Raw genomic sequence first — 17,414 nt, 5'->3', positions numbered from 1 at the left:
CCGATCGCTCATTTAGAAACCAGTTCTCACACATGCACAGAGCTGGTTTGGGGCACGCTCCTGTTCTTTAAATTAATGGCACAGATGTTTTGCATGTGTTAACACATGCACAATATCTGCCCCATAAAAAAAATGCCCCAAATGATGCCCCCCTGCCGAGCCAAACCAATCCCTCTTGCCAGGATCTCCCTCCTCTTCCCCACTCCCTGTACCTTACAAAAAGTATTCAGGAGAGATACCCACCAGCCAGATGTTTAAGGCCCCTCCAAGGTGGTTTCTGAGCCTATCAGGGCCTTAGGCCCCTGTCTGTTCATCCCAGGATGCACCAGGAAGGGGAAGGCCTGCCTGTGAGCAGGAGGGTCTGGGCATACCTCCTGCTGTCTTCACGTAGAGGTATGGAGGGGTCAGGGGGCATCTGGTGGTAGGAGGGTGTAGGCATCCCTCCTGCCTTTTGTGTTTTTTTAAGTCCATATTAGTGTTCCGCTTATGGCTTTGCAATAGTAACATAGTAACATAGTAGATGACGGCAGATAAAGACCCGAATGGTCCATCCAGTCTGCCCAACCTGATTCAATTTAAATTTTTTTTTTTTCTTCTTAGCTATTTCTGGGCGAGAATCCAAAGCTTTACCCGGTACTGTGCTTGGGTTCCAACTACCAAAATCTCTGTAAAGACTTACTCCAGCCCATCTACACCCTCCCAGCCATTGAAGCCCTCCCCTGCCCATCCTCCTCCAAACGGCCATACACAGACACAGACCGTACAAGTCTGCCCAGTAACTGGCCTAGTTCAATCTTTAATATTATTTTCTGATTCTAAATCTTCTGTGTTCATCCCACGCTTCTTTGAACTCAGTCACAGTTTTACTCTCCACCACCTCTCTCGGGAGCGCATTCCAGGCATCCACCACCCTCTCCGTAAAGTAGAATTTCCTAACATTGCCCCTGAATCTACCACCCCTCAACCTCAAATTATGTCCTCTGCTTTTACCATTTTCCTTTCTCTGGAAAAGATTTTGTTCTACGTTAATACCCTTTAAGTATTTGAACGTCTGAATCATATCTCCCCTGTCTCTCCTTTCCTCTAGGGTATACATATTCAGGTCTTCCAGTCTCTCCTCATACGTCTTCTGGCGCAAGCCTCCTATCATTTTCAGCGCCCTCAAGTCTTCTTACGTCTTTCGCCAGATACGGTCTCCAAAACTGAACACAATACTCCAAGTGGGGCCTCACCAATGACCTGTACAGGGGTATCAACACCTTCTTCCTTCTACTGACTACGCCTCTCTTTATACAGCCCAGAATCCTTCTGGCAGCAGCCACTGCCTTGTCACACTGTTTTTTCGCCTTTAGATCTTCGGACACTATCACCCCAAGGTTCCTCTCCCCGTCCGTGCAAATCAGCTTCTCTCCTCCCAGCATATACGGTTCCTTCCTATTATTAATCCCCAAATGCATGTTAGTCCATTGATTGGATAGCTCGTTTGAATATTAATGACCTAATTTTAATAGTAATTAGGTCATTTGCATTCCAGAGTCAGAGAATATACGAATGCACGGAAAACCATACGGTGAGCTGCTTTGAAGATTGGGTCAGCAAATTCAGTTGGTTGGTACACGATGAGTGTTTAGTGCATCTAGAGCAAAGTATCTGTGGTGGTTTGCCGTGAACTTGTTTACTTTATGGATTGTAAATGGTTGCGCTGGTGCCAAACCCCTTTCCACTTGTGGCTCTGTCCTTGGGTCTTCACCAGGAGCTTGGGTTCTGCCTCCCATCTCGCAATCTCTTCAGGATCCCATCTCCGTTGGCTTCTCCTTCCTGCTCTGGGGGCAGTGGTGTAGTGAGAGTGGGAGGAGCTCAGGGAGGTGGCGACTCCTCCCCTGCCATGCACGCTCCCCTTCCTTTCCCCCGTAGCTATTTAGCTTCCCTGGTGTGAGCAGTATCTCATGGGGAGTGCCGAGACGGGCGCAAGGAGCAGGTGGTGCTGCTGCTTGCACCATTGGGGATGAATTGAAGGCGTGCATGTTGTGGGGAAGAAGTGGGAGGGGGAGAGGTGCCAGCACCCCCACCAAGACAGTGCCTGGGGCAGTCCCCCCCCCCTGTACTTTACCACTACTTGGCGGTGGAGGACCTCTGATTTCTCTTGTGTGCATCAGCTTCCTCACTTAGGGCTGGGAGCCACAGCATGTACTGCTTTCATTGTATGCTAATAGATCTCATGCATATTCATTGGGGAAATCCTGAAAACCCGACTGGATTGCGGCCCTCGAGGAGGGACTTTGACACCCCTGCTCTAGGATCTCTGCCTCTCAGGGACCCTTTGGCTCATACTGACGAGTTCAAAATGTCCGTCAAAGGTGCAGGGAACAGACTGGAAGTTAGCTGGGTCCCTCCTGCCCTCACTCCGGCCTCATCACTTATCTCAGAGAAGCAAGAAGGAGCCTCGCCCCAGTCTGGACCGTGCTGGGGATGTAGTTCTGACGGCCACCCTACCTAGCTGTTCTTGAGTCTCATCTTTCTCCTTTTTCTTGAATATACTTTTCTACTTGCAATATCATAATTACACTAACTTTTTTTAAAAAAAATTACTTTCAATATTTGGAAATCTTGTAAAGCACATGGATATGTTTCATCTTCTGTGGTATATCAAAAGATGGCTGACTTAAGCCTGTGGGGTTGTGATGCGAGTGCCCTCGAGGGTATGAACCAAATTCCTTAATCCAATAATTACCAGAGGCAGGAAGTTTTTATAAATCCAGGTGCAAACACAAAAGTGAGTCCTTAAATCCGACACTGATCCCTACAGATTTGGCAGATTCGAAAACATCTGTTCACTCCCCCTCCTCCTGAGTGGCAGAAATGCTGCCAGTTCCCAAAACTGTTAACAGCTGGGGGTGGGAGTGATGGCAGCAGGTCCATTGTGTCTGAGAGGGAGCTAGGACCCTGCAGGGAGCCCTTGGCCCTCCCCTGGCATTCGGTGTTTGGCAGGTGGCAGAACGGTTACTGGGGATTGCAAAGGGCTGGATGTATCTGCAGCATTAAGGTGGGTAAGTCCCAATGCCACTACTCGGATTAGGGGGGCATGCAAACGGGAAATATGGTGCTCTGAAGGGGGAGGGTGTTTCTGCAGGGGTCGAGGCTCTTACAGGTCTTTGTAAAGAACGGCTGGGTCTCTGCCCCCTTTAGTTGATGAGGATGGGGAGTGTCCCCTGGTTGATTTAATTTATATTCTACATATCCTACAATTCTGTGTGGATTACAAATTATTCAGGTACTCAAACATTCTGTCCCGGTGAGCTCACACTCTATTTAATGTACCTGGAGCAATGGGGATTAAGTGACTTGCCCAGGGTCACAAGGAGCAGTGCGGGATTTGAACCCGCAACCCCAGGGTGCTGGGACTGTAGCTTTAACCACTATACCACACACTCCCATCTCTTAAGGGGCTTTTAGATTTATTTTTTAAACACTCGTTCAATAAATCTTTTGCTGTGTAATGTTTTGTTTGACTTTTGTTCCTGGCAACGATCAGCACTTGTGTGTTTTTTGGGGGAATTTTTTTTTTTTTTTTAACAGATTATAATTTTGGCTACTGCATAAGTTTGACATGGGGTTCTATGAATGTAATAAGTTGTGGGTTAGCGGATGAGTCCTGCCTGGGATGCAGGCTACAATCTTAATTCAGCTTGTCCCATCGCACAAGTACCTGGTTTTGGCTGAGCCCTTGGTGATTAATGGAGCAGGACCAGCCATTGCGCCTCAACCAGAGGGTGCTGACCTGCGCATTTGGAATAACTGATCAAGCATTAAAAGGAAACTGTACTGTCCTTATCTGACAAAGGATGGGGGGGGGGGGATGGTGGTCTTTAGAAAGTGCTGCTTTTTAAGTTTTTTTGAATTCCCCGTCGGGTTCTTTCTGTAATCTGCTTGGAACTCATTTTGGGACGAAACACATTAGAGAAAGCGCAAGCCCAGGCCTGTGGAAGGTGTCTGGTCCGACCTTAGTATTTGATAAACAAACCTCCCATGGGAACCACTGTTTATACTGATAGGCACTCTAATGTCAATCTTTCAACTAACAATAGTGCCACTTTCATTCAAAATACAAATTTCTTAAGTTAAATATTCAACTCATGACCAAATAACTGTTTTACCAATATAGATCAATCGTGCCACCAGCAGGTCATTGCTAATGCAGTTCAGACCACGACCGTTTTGCAACCCTCATTGCACTTTATCGTTCCCTGCCTTCCATAAAGTATTTATTTGTTTATTTAACCCAAAGGAACCCAGAACGGGTTACAACATGACGCTGTTGCTCCGGGACCAGGGCATCCGATATAAGTGGCAGCACCTATTACCAGGATGGTAGAATACATAGGCTTTGCTCCAAAGACAAAGCTATGAAGAAATTCCCTCAACTGAAGCCTACATTTGACTTGAAGTAGACTGGGACAAGAGTACTGACCAAGCCGCAGCCACCTAGATGGCAACAACCGATGTCTGGCAAACATCAGCTGCAGAGACAGTCATCCCAGGCATCCATGGATATGGGACCCAAAGGATGACTATGTCTGCTTCCTTTTGGAGGTCTTGTTCTGATTTGTGAGACTTTGGTCTTCTTCCTGATGAGGACCTTTGGGCTTTAAACTGAGCCTGGGTTTCTGTGAGTTGATCTATGATCAGGGGTTGTTGTGCACCCAATCTTCAATCTTGTGAGGTTGTTTCAGGTTATGTAAGGGCTTTTTTTACTCTGAGGAATTTTGCTATTGATATGATGGGGGGCTATGTAGGGGGGTATTGTGTGACAATTTGGTTGCTTAACAGGGGGCTAGGGGCTGGGGTCCTTTATTCTATACTTCAAGGGCTCTCCCTTAGGGAGTGGTATGGGGTTTCTTGTTCTGAGGGTGTGGGGAGGAGGGTTTGATTCGTTGTATGTCAGTTTTTTGGGGGTTTCTGGGACTCTGACTGTTAGGGGGGTTCCCCTTGTTGAGGGATTTTGGGGGGCAGGCTGCCTTTACTGTTAAATGGCAGGGAAGGGACATATACATTTTTTTGACTTGCAATGCTCGAGGCCTTAATAGCCCTTTTCAAAGGCAGCTGCTTTTCAAAGAAGCTCTTAGATTGAGGGCATCGATTTTGTTTCAAGTTTTATTAAAATTTGTTGAAATGCCTATCGACAAGACAAATTAAGGACTTAAAACAAAAACAATAAGCAAGTTTTGGTGAAATACAGTAATTGCAGGAAAAGCAAACTTAAAAAAGGGATGAACACGAGGAGGATGAAGGAGAAGATCTTCTTTGGGAAAAAAGAGGCTAGAAGTGGAGAGTGTAGAAAAAGTGGATGCCTACCTGGATTCTCTTCAGCTGCCCAGTCTGTCTGAGACAGAAGCCGTGGGACTCTCGGGTCCTATCACAATGGAGGAGACGTTGCAGGCCATTCATTCTTTGCCAATGGGAAAGTTGCCTGGTCTTGATGGATTCTCGAATGGGTTTTATAAATATTTTGCTTCTCTGTACTGGGCAGACTTGCACGGTCCGTGTCTGTATATGGCCGTTTGGTGGAGGATGGGCTGGGGAGGACTTCAGTGGTTGGGAGGGTGTAGATGGGCTGGAGTAAGTCTTAACAGAGATTTCGGCAGTTGGAACCCAAGCACAGTACCGGGTAAAGCTTTGGATTCTTGCCCAGAAATAGCTAAGAAGAAAAAATTAAAAAATTTAAATTGAATCAGGTTGGGCAGACTGGATGGACCATTCGGGTCTTTATCTGCCGTCATCTACTATGTTACTGTTGGCCCCTTTACTAACCAGAGTCTTTAAATCTTTAGCTGATGGATATCTGCTTCCCTATTCTTGGTAGCTAGCAGCAGTGGTGTTGATTTTGAAACTGGGTAAGTCTCCCTTGGAATGCCAATCTTACCGGCTGATCTCACTTTTAAATAGTGATTATAAGATTTTTACTAAAATATTGGCAGCTAGATTGCAGACTGTAGTTGCAAAGTTGATCCATAAAAATCAGGCGGGCTTTGTATGTAATTGGTAAACATTCGATAACATTAAATCAGCTTTGCACCTTATTTGGGCGGCCAGGAGGTCTGGCTTACACTCACTTATTTTGTCTCTAGATACTGAAAAAGCATTTGATAGGGTGAGCTGGGGGTTAGGGGGTCAATTTTTTGCTTGGATTGCGGTGCTTACTTTTCCCCTTTGGTGACTCTACAGATCAACGGATCTTATACAGAGCCCTTTGATCTTTTCCAGATATCCGACAGGGCTGTGCTTTCTCCCCTCTTGTTCACTATTGCAATCAAGCCCCTGGCCTGTAAGGTGCACCAATGCTCGGATATATGGGGGATTGAGAGCCACAACCAGCAGCAAAAAATTTTGCTATTTGCAGATGATAGTCTAACTCTGCAGGAGCCGGAGACGTCTATGGTTGCGGGGTCGCAGGTTCTGCAGGAGTATGGTGAGCTTTCAGGTTTTAAAGTAAATTTTACTAAATCAGAAATTTTGAATCTTACTGTGCAACCTAAGAAGGCTGCAGTATTGCAGTCCACCTTTCTGTATCAATGGGCGTCAGGGTCTATAAAATACCTAGGGGTCCATCTGACTTCTGCAGAGTTCTCTAAGGCTAATTTCCCTGACTTGCTTCAGACCATTTTGGGGGAACTGGAAAGGTGGGAGGGTTTGAATACTAGCTGGCTAGGTAGGATTGCTGCAGTGAAAATGATTGCCTAAGGTACTGTATTTGTTCATGGCTTTGCCCATGGAGCTTTCTCCTGCATTTTTTTCGAAGGCTGCTTAGGCAGGTGTTTGTATATTTGGAATAGGAGGCCTCCTGGGGTCCACCGTTCTATCCTATTTCAAAGTAAATCTCAGGGAGGTATGGGAGTCCCCAATTTCAGTTTATATCATAAAGCAGCTCTGTTGCAGTAGGTAGCAGTATGGGTTACCTATGAGGATCGCCCTTGGTTGTCCATGGTTCAGTCTTTCATACCTGACTTTACATGGTGGAAGTTGCTATGGGCCCCACTGGCTGCCTTAAGGGACCAAATTCAGCAAGCTAATCCCTTTTTAGCGGAGATCATGTGCACATGGTCAGAGTATGTTCCCGGAGAGGGCATATTTTCTTCGCACCCCCATTTGCACTGCTCATGGCTTTTTAGCGGGTTGGGAAGAACCGGTTTGGGAGGGGCCTCGTACTTTGGGCCAAGTTTGGGAGGACGGGGATGTTCTCTCCTTTGATCTTCTTAGCGATGAACATGGGCTTACGACACGTGTGTATACCCAATTGCGTTTTTTCTTATATAAAAAAGAGTTTTTTGGGACCTTAGTTTGGGGGAGACATTCCTGGAACGGGCCCTTCATTCAGGGGCAGGTAAAGGGGGTATCTCCCGGCTTTATCGAGCCCTTTTGCTAAGAGAGGCCCCTGTGGACCCATATCGGGATGCTTGGGAAGGTGTTTTAGGGTTCAGAGGGAGACGGGTGGCATGGCTTTTTCAACTTTCTGTATCATGCCAGCATAACATCTGATAGTTGTTGGGCATGGGTATGCTCTTAAGGGGGACTTCTTTCATTTGTGGTGGACATGCCCCATTATTCAGCGCTATTGGCATCAGGTGGAGTGAGTTCTGCAGAGACATTGTCCTTTGCTTCCTGCCTGTTGCTTGCTGAATGTCCCCTTACCGGGATATACCAGGGCTGAGCAGCATTTGGTAGCATATATTTTCACAGCTGCCCGCTTGGGGGTGGCTGCAACGTGGAAGTAACCCAACTGTCCAGGACTCTGTTTTATGCTAAATTGGACTATCGTCGGTTAATGTCGCACTTGACTGCAATTAAACATGTTGCCTTGCCTGCTTATGCTAAGATCTGGGATGTTTATGTGGAGTGGTAGAGCCTTTGTTTGTATTACCTGCAAGACTGTAGGGGAGGGGAGGGTTTGTGGCTTTTGAGAATGGAAATAAGCTGTTATGTTTGATCTTTGTTTGCATTTTCTCAATAAACTTTTGAAATTAAAGAAAAGTGAGAATCAAATCAAACATAGCAGTCCGAAGCAACACAGTTGAGGTGGAGAAAAGGCAGGATTCAAAAAGTCCAGCCACAGCATCGGGATCTCCAAATACAGGGGAGCAGCACACCATACCATACACTGAGGCAACTGAAGGCAGCAGACTCCCAGAGCTAATCCCAAATATCAGCCAGCTCCTCCAAGATACGCCAGACATCGTGTCGCACCCCACCAGGCACCAACAGCTGGGGAGTCGAAGGAGGCGACAAAGGGTGCACCCAACCCAAAACATCTGGCCGCTCAACATCCAGGCAGGCTTAGCCAACCAAAAGCGATCCCTCGATGTCGTCAGTAGGCTGTGGCACTTCAACAAGGTCCCGTTAGACAGGAGTGCGATCCCACGAAGGCGAGACAGCAGCAAGGGAAAAGTGGCCAAAATCAAGAGGTGCTTCCGGCACACTGCACCGCACAGGTAAACCACAGGCAAAGCCCAAAAGCATCAAAGCAGGCCAGTAAGTAAGATTGAATTATTAAAAAGACAAAAATAAGGATCAATCAAAAGTAGAAGAATGAAACAAATACTTCTCAGTGAAATCAAATGAAGCCGCAGCCATGTTAAGTATGAGTCCTACTTAAGTTGGGCATCTAACTCAGGGACTGGCTGTACTTGACTCGCTCTCGGAGAGAGAAAAAGATAATGGTTACTGCGGATGGGCAGACTAGATGGGCCATTTGGCCATTATAATAATAACAGTTTATATACCACATCTAATCTAATCTAATCTAAACCTTAAGTTTATATACCGCATCATCTCCATGAGAATGGAGCTCGACACGGTTTACAAGAACTTAAAATAGTGGGTGAAGTTCTATGCGGTTTACAATGATTAAAAATGCTACAAAATGAGTAGAACTAACAAAGTTAAAAGCTAGTGACTAACAGCTCTAGAGATCAGTTATTGTGGAATAAGATTGTACAAATCGGCTACCTAAGTACTTCAGGAACAGACATGTTTTTAGGTGTTTCCTAAATTCTCCATAGATAGTAAGCATAAGTAATTGTTCCAGATCTTTACCCCATAATGTTGCTTGATGTGAGAAAAGATGTTGATGATGTCTTTTAAATTTACATCCTCTAACCGGTGGAGAAACAAAATTCAAGTGTGAGCTTTTCTTATGTCTATTGATTGAGAAAGAGAAAAGGTCAGTGTTATATTTAGCAGCTAAACCGAAAAGTACCTTAAAGCAAAAACATCCAAACTTAAACTTCACATGTGCCTCCATCAGCAACCAATGCAGAAGTTGGTAGGAAGGAGTTACATGATCAAACTTCTTCAACCCCAAAATTAGCCTGACCGCCGCATTTTGCACCAGTTGTAATTGTCGCATATTCTTCTGGGAAATTGCCAAGTAGGCGATGTTACAGTAATCAAGTTAAGGGATCGTACCAAAATTTTAAATGATGAGACATCAAAATGTGCTCTAATGGACTGAAGCTTCCAGAAAGTTTAAAAAAAGCCCTTTCTAACCAAAGAGTCCACCTGTTCTTTCATGGTTAGGCCCTGGTCCAAAACCTTCATAGTAGATTGAATAGGATAACTAAGTTTATTGATGCACAGTGATGTTTTAGTATCAAGCGGGTGTGACGAAGCTACAAAAATTTTTGTTTTTTCTGAATTAAGCTTCAGTCTAAATTCAGTCATCCATTGCTCCATCAAATTTAGTACTTCTGTTGCCTTGGGAGTAACTTCAGAGAGAGAGGTAGCGAATGGGATAATGATCGTAAAGTCATCTGCGTAACTAAATAATTTTATCCCCAGCTGGGTCAATTGTGCACCTAATCATGACATGTAAAAATTGAAAAGCAATGGGGATAATAGTGACCCCTGCGGAACGCCAGATGGATTACTCCAAGTATCAGAGAGATTGTAATTAAAACGTACTTGATAGGTGCAGGACATAAGGAAACCTCAAAACCAGTCGAACACCTCTCCTCTGATACCAATTGCATCTAAGCATTGTAACAGTTTCCTATGGTCCACTAAGTCAAAGGCAGAACTCATATCAAATTGTATAATCAGGGCATTAAGGCCCCTACTAAACAAGAAATGTAAATTATCCAAGATGGCCGTAATTACTGTCTCAGTGCTAAACAAAGGTCTAAAACCAGATTGAGTTTCATCTAAAAGAGAGAACTGATCAAGATATTCCATCAATTGGGTATGTACCAATCCTTCCATGATTTTTACAAAAATGGAAAGGATGCTACTGGTCTATAGTTAGTTACTGCCATCATGTTTCTATAATAGTTGCCATACTGGAACAGACCGAAAAACCCTCAAACCCAGTATCTTGTTTCGAACAGTGGCCAACCCAGGTCACAAGTAGCTGAAGATCCCAAGAAATAGCAAGATTCTAGAGCTGAGATTGTGATGTCGTAATACCTCATTCCACCAATGCCTAAGAGCCAACCTCAGCAGTGATGTCACAATGGCTTGATTATTACTTTACAGGTAGTTCCCAGGTTAAGAACAAGTTACTTCTTAAGTTGGATTTGTATGTAACTCAGAACTTGTAGATTTTCAGATTCTGCTACCAGCTGACAAAAGGGCCAACTGTCCCTACCAGTGTTCCCTCTAAGGTACAGCAGGCACAACCACATACTGTTCTTAATGCGGCCTTGTGTCATTCCTGAATCTGCTGCAGGAGAAGTGGAGGAGTCTCTGTCACTGGAAATACTGCTCAGTGAAATCAAAGGAAGCTGCGACCTAGTTCTCAAGTATGAGTTGTACTTAAGTTGGGTGTCTATAACTCGGGGACTGACTGTACAACTCATCAATTTACTGAAATTTAAAGGGACTTTTGAAAACTCATCTCTTCGGGTGAGAGTTTGTGCAGCAAATGCAGAGTTTAGGGAATTTTTTTTTTTTAAATATCTTTATTCATTTTTAAGCCATACATAAGTGCAACATATACAATCATATTATACTATAAAAGCACTTAAAATCAATCAAATTGTAATCTATGACAAATAGATCATCACCCCCCATTCTCATATTCAAAAATTGCATTCAAATTAAAGAATTAAAAAATACTTTCCAACCCTTCCTCCCACCCACCCACCCTGGATGTGCATGACCAAAGGGCAAAATCAACAATCACTCTTTGCAAAATTTTGTCAATAGCTCCCTAATCTTCAAAAACTTTTTGTAATGTCCCTGTTGTATAGCCATAATACATTCCATTTTTAAAACGTGACACAGACTCCCACCAAAAGGTATAGTTCAATCTATCCCAGTTTTTCCAATTCCTTAAAATAAGCTGTATGGCAATCCTTGTCATAATAAAGAGCAGTTTATTATTATGAAATATTTGGCTTTTAGCTCTCATCAAAGTGCCAAATAGCACAGTGTCATATGTTAGTGCCACTGGATTTTCCATTACTTTGTTTACCTGATCCCAAATGGATCTCCAAAATTGAAGTATCAAGGGACAATAGTATAATAAATGATCCATTGTCCCAGGTTCAAGATGGCAGTGCCAGCATCTGTTAGACTTGGAACTATCTAATTTCTGTAATCTAACTGGAGTCCAACATGCTCTATGTAACAAGAAAAACCACGTTTGTCTCAGATGCAGACACCGTACATCTCATCCTCCAAGTCCAAGTTTAGTGATTTTATTACAAGTTGTAATTTGTAAAGTCAGTTTGATATATTTTCCCTGGAACCTGCATAGGTATAAGCAGCCTATAAGTCTGTTAAATAAAATACCCATCAATAACTTTTCTGAGTGGTTTACGATTAAAAAAAAAAAATGGAGGAAATACATCCCAAAAGGGAAAAGAAAAGTTGTGTAGGTAGAGCCTGCATTCTCTGAACTGTCTTCTCAAGGGCACAAAGTCGGGGAACTAGTGTAGATCTTGTGCATCTTCACATGGGAAAGCTTTTTTTAAGTGCATGTTAAAACTTTATGAATGATTCTCACTGGACTTGGCACTGGGCCATGAGCTGCTTTTATTGCACATCCTCAACTCGAGTAGCTTGAAATAACATTTATGTAAACTGAATTTGGAGATCCCATTTCCCCCGTTCTTTGTACTCTTCTTGAAGGGGTCGGGTTTGTTTCTGGCACAACAGACGTGCAATGTTCCTGGAAAACTGGAAAGGGTGCAGACTGTACTGTAGATGCGGGGGAGGAGGGAGGGTTCTGGTACCGGTAAAACCTCTAGAACTTAACACAAGTAACGTATACTAAGATTTTGTTGTCATCTTTCACAGTTGTGGTCTGGAACTATCTTCCCTTATCTGTGAGATCAATATTTGATTGTCGAGTTTAGAAAAGGGTTAAAACAATCCTTAATTTAAGAATTGAATGCTGTCAAATCATAAGTGTGAGGCATCACATAAGAAATGATGGGTCAGACCAGTGGTCCATCGTGCCCAGCAGTCCACTCACGCGGCAGCTCTTAGGTCAAAGACCAGTGCCCTAACTGAGACTAGCCTTCCCTGCGTACGTTCTGGTTCAGCAGGAACTTGTCTAACTTTGTCTTGAATCCCTGGAGGCTGTTTTCCCCTATAACAGCCTCCAGAAGAGTGTTCCAGTTTTCTACCACTCTCTGGGTGAGGAAGAACTTCCTTACATTTGTACGGAATCTATCCCTTTTTAGCTTTAGAGAGTGCCCTCTCTTTCTCTCTACCCCAACGAGCTCAGAATGGGTAACAAGGTTAATCTACATAAAGCACAAACGAATTATAAATTTACAGCCAGGGGCTGCTTCGGAGGACTCAGGTCCTCGAAGATTGTGGTCTCTCCTCCATCTGTATGAGAAGTAACCTTATACAGCTGGAGGAGACCACGATTCTTGGGAGGATATTGGATTTGAGTTTTCTGACGCAGCCTCTGGCGAGGTGGGTCGATGCGCATCAGTGAAGAATGAGAGGTGCTGCTTTCTTTGAAAATGATATATGCTTGTGGGATTTTGATTGGGGTGTTTCAGGGCTGCAGTGATTGCGGGAGTTGACGGACAGGCGCTGTGCTGGGCTTGATTCTGCGTTTGGTCTCTGTGCCTGCACAGAGAGACAATGTAGTACGGAGCAACAGTATAGTACCTTTGACTGCTGGTTTTTTTGTCGTTTGCTGTATGTAATGAATAGACACTTAAACCACTCTTGTAGGTTTTAAGAAATTAAAATAAGAAGACATTTTATATTCAAGACAGTTTAGCAAATTCAGAAATATTATTCAGTATCGTAATACAAACTTTAATTATTCCTGCTACTTGAGTGCAAGCTGATAGCTCTGTGGTGCAGCTGTTAGGTTCTTAGGTTTAATGACAACTTGAACTGAAGGATTCTGAGGCCTGTGTTCTCTTAATAGGAGAGAAGCCTCAGACATTCAGAGATGTACATTTTAACTCTGGACACTTGTTTGTATGGTAAAAAGTTAGTGAATAGTGTCAGTGATACCCCTATGACGTTAAAGGAAACACAGCAGTGCTCAGAAAAGTAAAGTAAAGATAAAAGCAAGATACTGAGTGCTAAAACATCTGCCCCTAAAACTATACCCAGAGCCCCGCAGAACCAAAAGTTTCCTTTAAACACTAGCTCTAAGGATATCAAAACAACCAGGTCCTGTTCAACTTTCCAAAAGCAATTGACAGTAGGGAAAAGAGGGAACTACAAGACTCAGCATGCCCCAGTGGAAGAAGAGTGAAGATCAGGGCTGGAACAACTAATACAACCAACCCAGGAGAGAGGGATTGTAATCAGCTGAGGAAAAACCAGAATTCTACTGACAGGAGGCAGGGTAACTCAGCTGTGCTGAAGCAATCAGAGCAGAGTGGGAGAAAAAGGAGTGGCTTTCGGGCAGCTAGAGCACACACCATCTCTCAAGGCAAGGCTGATTGGAAGGGAAAAGAGTTTTCGCCAGCTCAGGGCTGGAAAGCAGCACACAGACAACTCTCGGGACTCCCAGGTAAAACCCTCAAGCTGAATTTATTGAGGATGTTGTGGACTTTGATATGGAGCAAGATAATATAGAGCAGTGGTTCCCAAACCTGACCTGGGGGACCCCCAGCCAGTCAGGTTTTCAAGATATCCCTAATGAATATGCATGAGAGAGATTTGCATATAATGGAAGTGACAGGTATGCAAATCTCTCTCATGCATATTCATTAGGGATATCTTGAAAACCTGACTGGCTGGGGGTCCCCCAGGACAGGTTTGGGAACCACTGATTTATAGGAAGAATTAAGTACCTGTGAGATGGAGTCAGAAGAGGGTGTTGAATTTGCCAGTGAAGAAAGCTAGAAGCCCTCATGTAGAAAGTGTGCTGAAAATAAGAAGGGAAAATTTGAATTTAAAGCTATTGTTTCCTGCAATTAAGATTCCAGTGTTTAATTTGCAGGAAGAAGTTTGGGGGTTTTTTTTTTTCTCTCCTTGAGCAAGGCAGCAGAACTGCCTTGTCAAGACTCTGAGACCATAGGCTATTGCATTTGGCACCTTATTGTTGGTTTCTCCTTCTGCTGTAAATAATTAGGACAAAGCAAAGTTATTTTGCATTTTTTTCTTTTGTTCTTGTCCAAGTACCTCTTTGGCTGACAGCTTGTTTAAGGATTTCTTTTGAGCAGGGAATCTGAAGACTAGTTCCATTTGGTGTGAAATCCCATAGCTTGGGGAAGTTATAGTCCTGTTTTCCCCAAGCACTTGCCTTAGAGTACTGTAGGATGAACTTATGCTAAAAGCAACCTGTGTTGTTTGTTCTTTGACTTACCTGGTTTTTGCATTGTTTGGCAAGACTGGAAGTTTGAACTGAGAATGATGATTTTGTTTGGCACCATTGTTTGAGACACTGAGAAACGTATCTCATTTATTGAGCTGAACTTGTGCAATAAAATATCTAGTGGCAATTTGAAACCTGACCTTTTTTTTGTTGTTGTTGCATTCCCTGCTTCACCAAGCCTCGACAAACCGCTCGGCTGAGGTCTGTGTGACTCGGGCAAGGTGTCTTACTGCGGCCAGAGCGGCCATGCCCATTCACAATAATATAAAGACAACCTAAAACAGGGCTTGGTGCTTGGACCTGTTCTCTACAACATCTTTATAAACAATCTGGACATTGGTACAACGAGTGAGGTGATTAAATTTGCGGACGATATGAAGTTATTCAGAGTAGTGAAGACACAGGGGGATTGCGAAGATTTGCAACGTGACAATCAAGCTCGAGAAATGGACATCGACATGGTGAATGAGGTTCAACGTGGATAAGTGTAAAGTGATGCATGTCAGTAACAAAAATCTCATGCACGAATACAGGAAAGACTTGGGAGTTCTGATCGACAGGTCGATGAAGCCGTCTGCACAATGTGCTGCGGCGGCAAAAAGGGCGAACAGAATGCTAGGAATGATAAAGAAGGGGATCACGAACAGATCGGAGAAGGTTATCATGCCGCTGTAACAGGCCATGGTACGTCCCCACCTGGAATACGGTGTCCAGCACTGGTCGCCGTACATGAAGAAGGACACGGTACTACTCGAAAGGGTCCAGAGAAGAGTGACTAAAATGGTTAAAGGGCTGGAGGAGTTGCCGTACAGTGAGAGATTGGAGAAACTGGGCCTCTTCTCCCTTGAAAAGAGAAGACTGAGAGGAGACATGATCGAAACATTCAAAATACTGAAGGGAATAGACTTATGAAACCAGGGTTAAAAGTTTAAAAGTTGCTCAAGTGAGAAAAACAGGGTTTGAAGATTTAAAAGTGTTTTTAAAGCAAAGAAAATCTGGACTGTAAGACCTGTGGGTTTTTCGTATTTTGAGAAGTTTGGTTTGTGTATTTTATTTTATTTTTTTTTGTATTGGTGCAATTTTGGTATTCTGTTGCTGATCTCCTGCACAGGTTTGCTGTCCTCGTACAGAGATCAACATCAGCTGCTTTGAACATTCGAACTGTCAGATTTGAGAGTTGGGAGGGTGACTTGGATCTGTGTGCAGGTAGTTTGGTTTCTGTGCCTTGTGAGAGGGTCATTATAGCCGGTTTTACTGAATTTTGAATAGAAATTGGAGGTTCGGGTTGAAGTTGAGATTTGAGAGAGAGATTCTGGTATTTATGTAAGGGTGAAAACATTTCTTTCTGGCTGATGGGAAGAATTATTTTATCTGTGAAACTATTTGATGCTCGAAATAGTCTGTGAGAATCTTCTGAGAAGCGTTTTTGAGAGATTCTCTGAGTGACAAATCTGTGGTGCTGATTTTTGGAGAAGATTTATGAGAGGTCCTTTGTGAGATTCCTGTGGTGAAGCGAGGTTGTGAACTGCTTTGGAAACCTGATTTCTGGAGAAATTTTCAGTCTCTGTGTAATAAGTCTGTGGTGCTGATTTCTGGAGAAGTTAATGAGATGTGTGACCAATTTCTGTGGAATGTTGAGAGAGACTATTAGTGAAGCAAAGTGGTGAAACTGTCTTGGAAATCTTTTTCTGTAAAGATTTTTGGGATTTGGGGAAAAGATTTATATGCATGAAATGTTTCGAGGAAGGATGAGTTTTGTGATTATATATAGGAAATTTTGGGGAGGGAAATAGTATAGGGAACATCAATTATCTGGTTTTTTTTCCTATTTTAGGCAACTATGAGGTTATTAGATTTAGGATAGGGTTTTTCTTATTGATTTGCTTGTATTTAGAGTAGTAGGTTTGTTTCAGGAAGAAAGTCTGCTAACAGCAACCCAATGTGGTTCCTCTAAACCAGGGGTGCCCAACGCGTCGATCGCGATCGACCAGTAGCTCAGGAAGGCAACTCGAGTCGATCGCAGACTCGTGTTGCCGTCCTGATCTACGGGCCGATCAGCCTTCCTCTCCAGTGTTCTCCCTAGGGCCTTTTAGCTGGGCGGTCCGCCCAGCTGTCATCTGCCGCTGCTGAACATTAAAAAACCCCCCAAAAAAACCGGCTTGGAGATTTCAGCCCCTAGCGAACTTATGCTCCGGGCTCTAACGTGTGCGTGCAGGCTTCTCTTCTCTTCCCTCCAAAACCGGAAGTTATGCCCGGGGAGGGGGGGGGGAGAAGGGAAGCCGGCACGCACATGTTGAGAGCCCTGAAGCAAGCGTTCGCTACGGGCTAAGGCGGGAGACATGTTAGTGAAGCATTTTCTCTTCTTGCTGCCGGGTCCTGCCTACTTTCTGTTTCCGCGAAGGCAGGACCCGGCAGCATTTCCCCCAACAGTTCCTCGCGATGCTGGTCGGCCGAAGCAGGGAGAGGTTGGGGCGGCGTCGGCTTTTGGGCGTGTTATTGGCGTCGGCTTTCGGGCCTGTTATTGGTGGCGGTTTGGGTCCTGGTCCCCGATGGCAGTTTGGGTCCCCGATGGCAGTGGCAGTGTCTTGGGGGAGGGCAGGGAGAAAGAAAGAAAGGAAAA

The 17,414-nt window shown here is 44.1% G+C and overlaps 1 protein-coding gene across 7 annotated transcripts in view; it reads left to right on the top strand.

The window, feature by feature from the left end:
- Positions 1-17,414, top strand: part of LOC117356989 (long-chain-fatty-acid--CoA ligase ACSBG2-like) — a 151,547-nt gene that overhangs the window by 46,382 nt on the left and 87,751 nt on the right. Inside the window, exon 1 of one of the 7 annotated variants that reach the window (XM_033937070.1) lies at positions 13,861-13,987. The exons of the other annotated variants lie outside the window; for them this stretch is intronic. The gene's annotated coding sequence lies outside the window, so the exon portion shown is untranslated. Of the gene's footprint in view, positions 1-13,860; positions 13,988-17,414 lie in introns of those variants that run through there. 7 annotated transcript variants of the gene reach the window in all.

This window comes from Geotrypetes seraphini, chromosome 1 (genome assembly GCF_902459505.1).
Source record: "Geotrypetes seraphini chromosome 1, aGeoSer1.1, whole genome shotgun sequence".
NCBI classification, from domain to species: domain Eukaryota; kingdom Metazoa; phylum Chordata; class Amphibia; order Gymnophiona; family Dermophiidae; genus Geotrypetes; species Geotrypetes seraphini.
The sequence above is the reverse complement of the archived record's forward strand: the minus strand, read 5'-3'. Positions and strand labels throughout refer to the sequence as shown.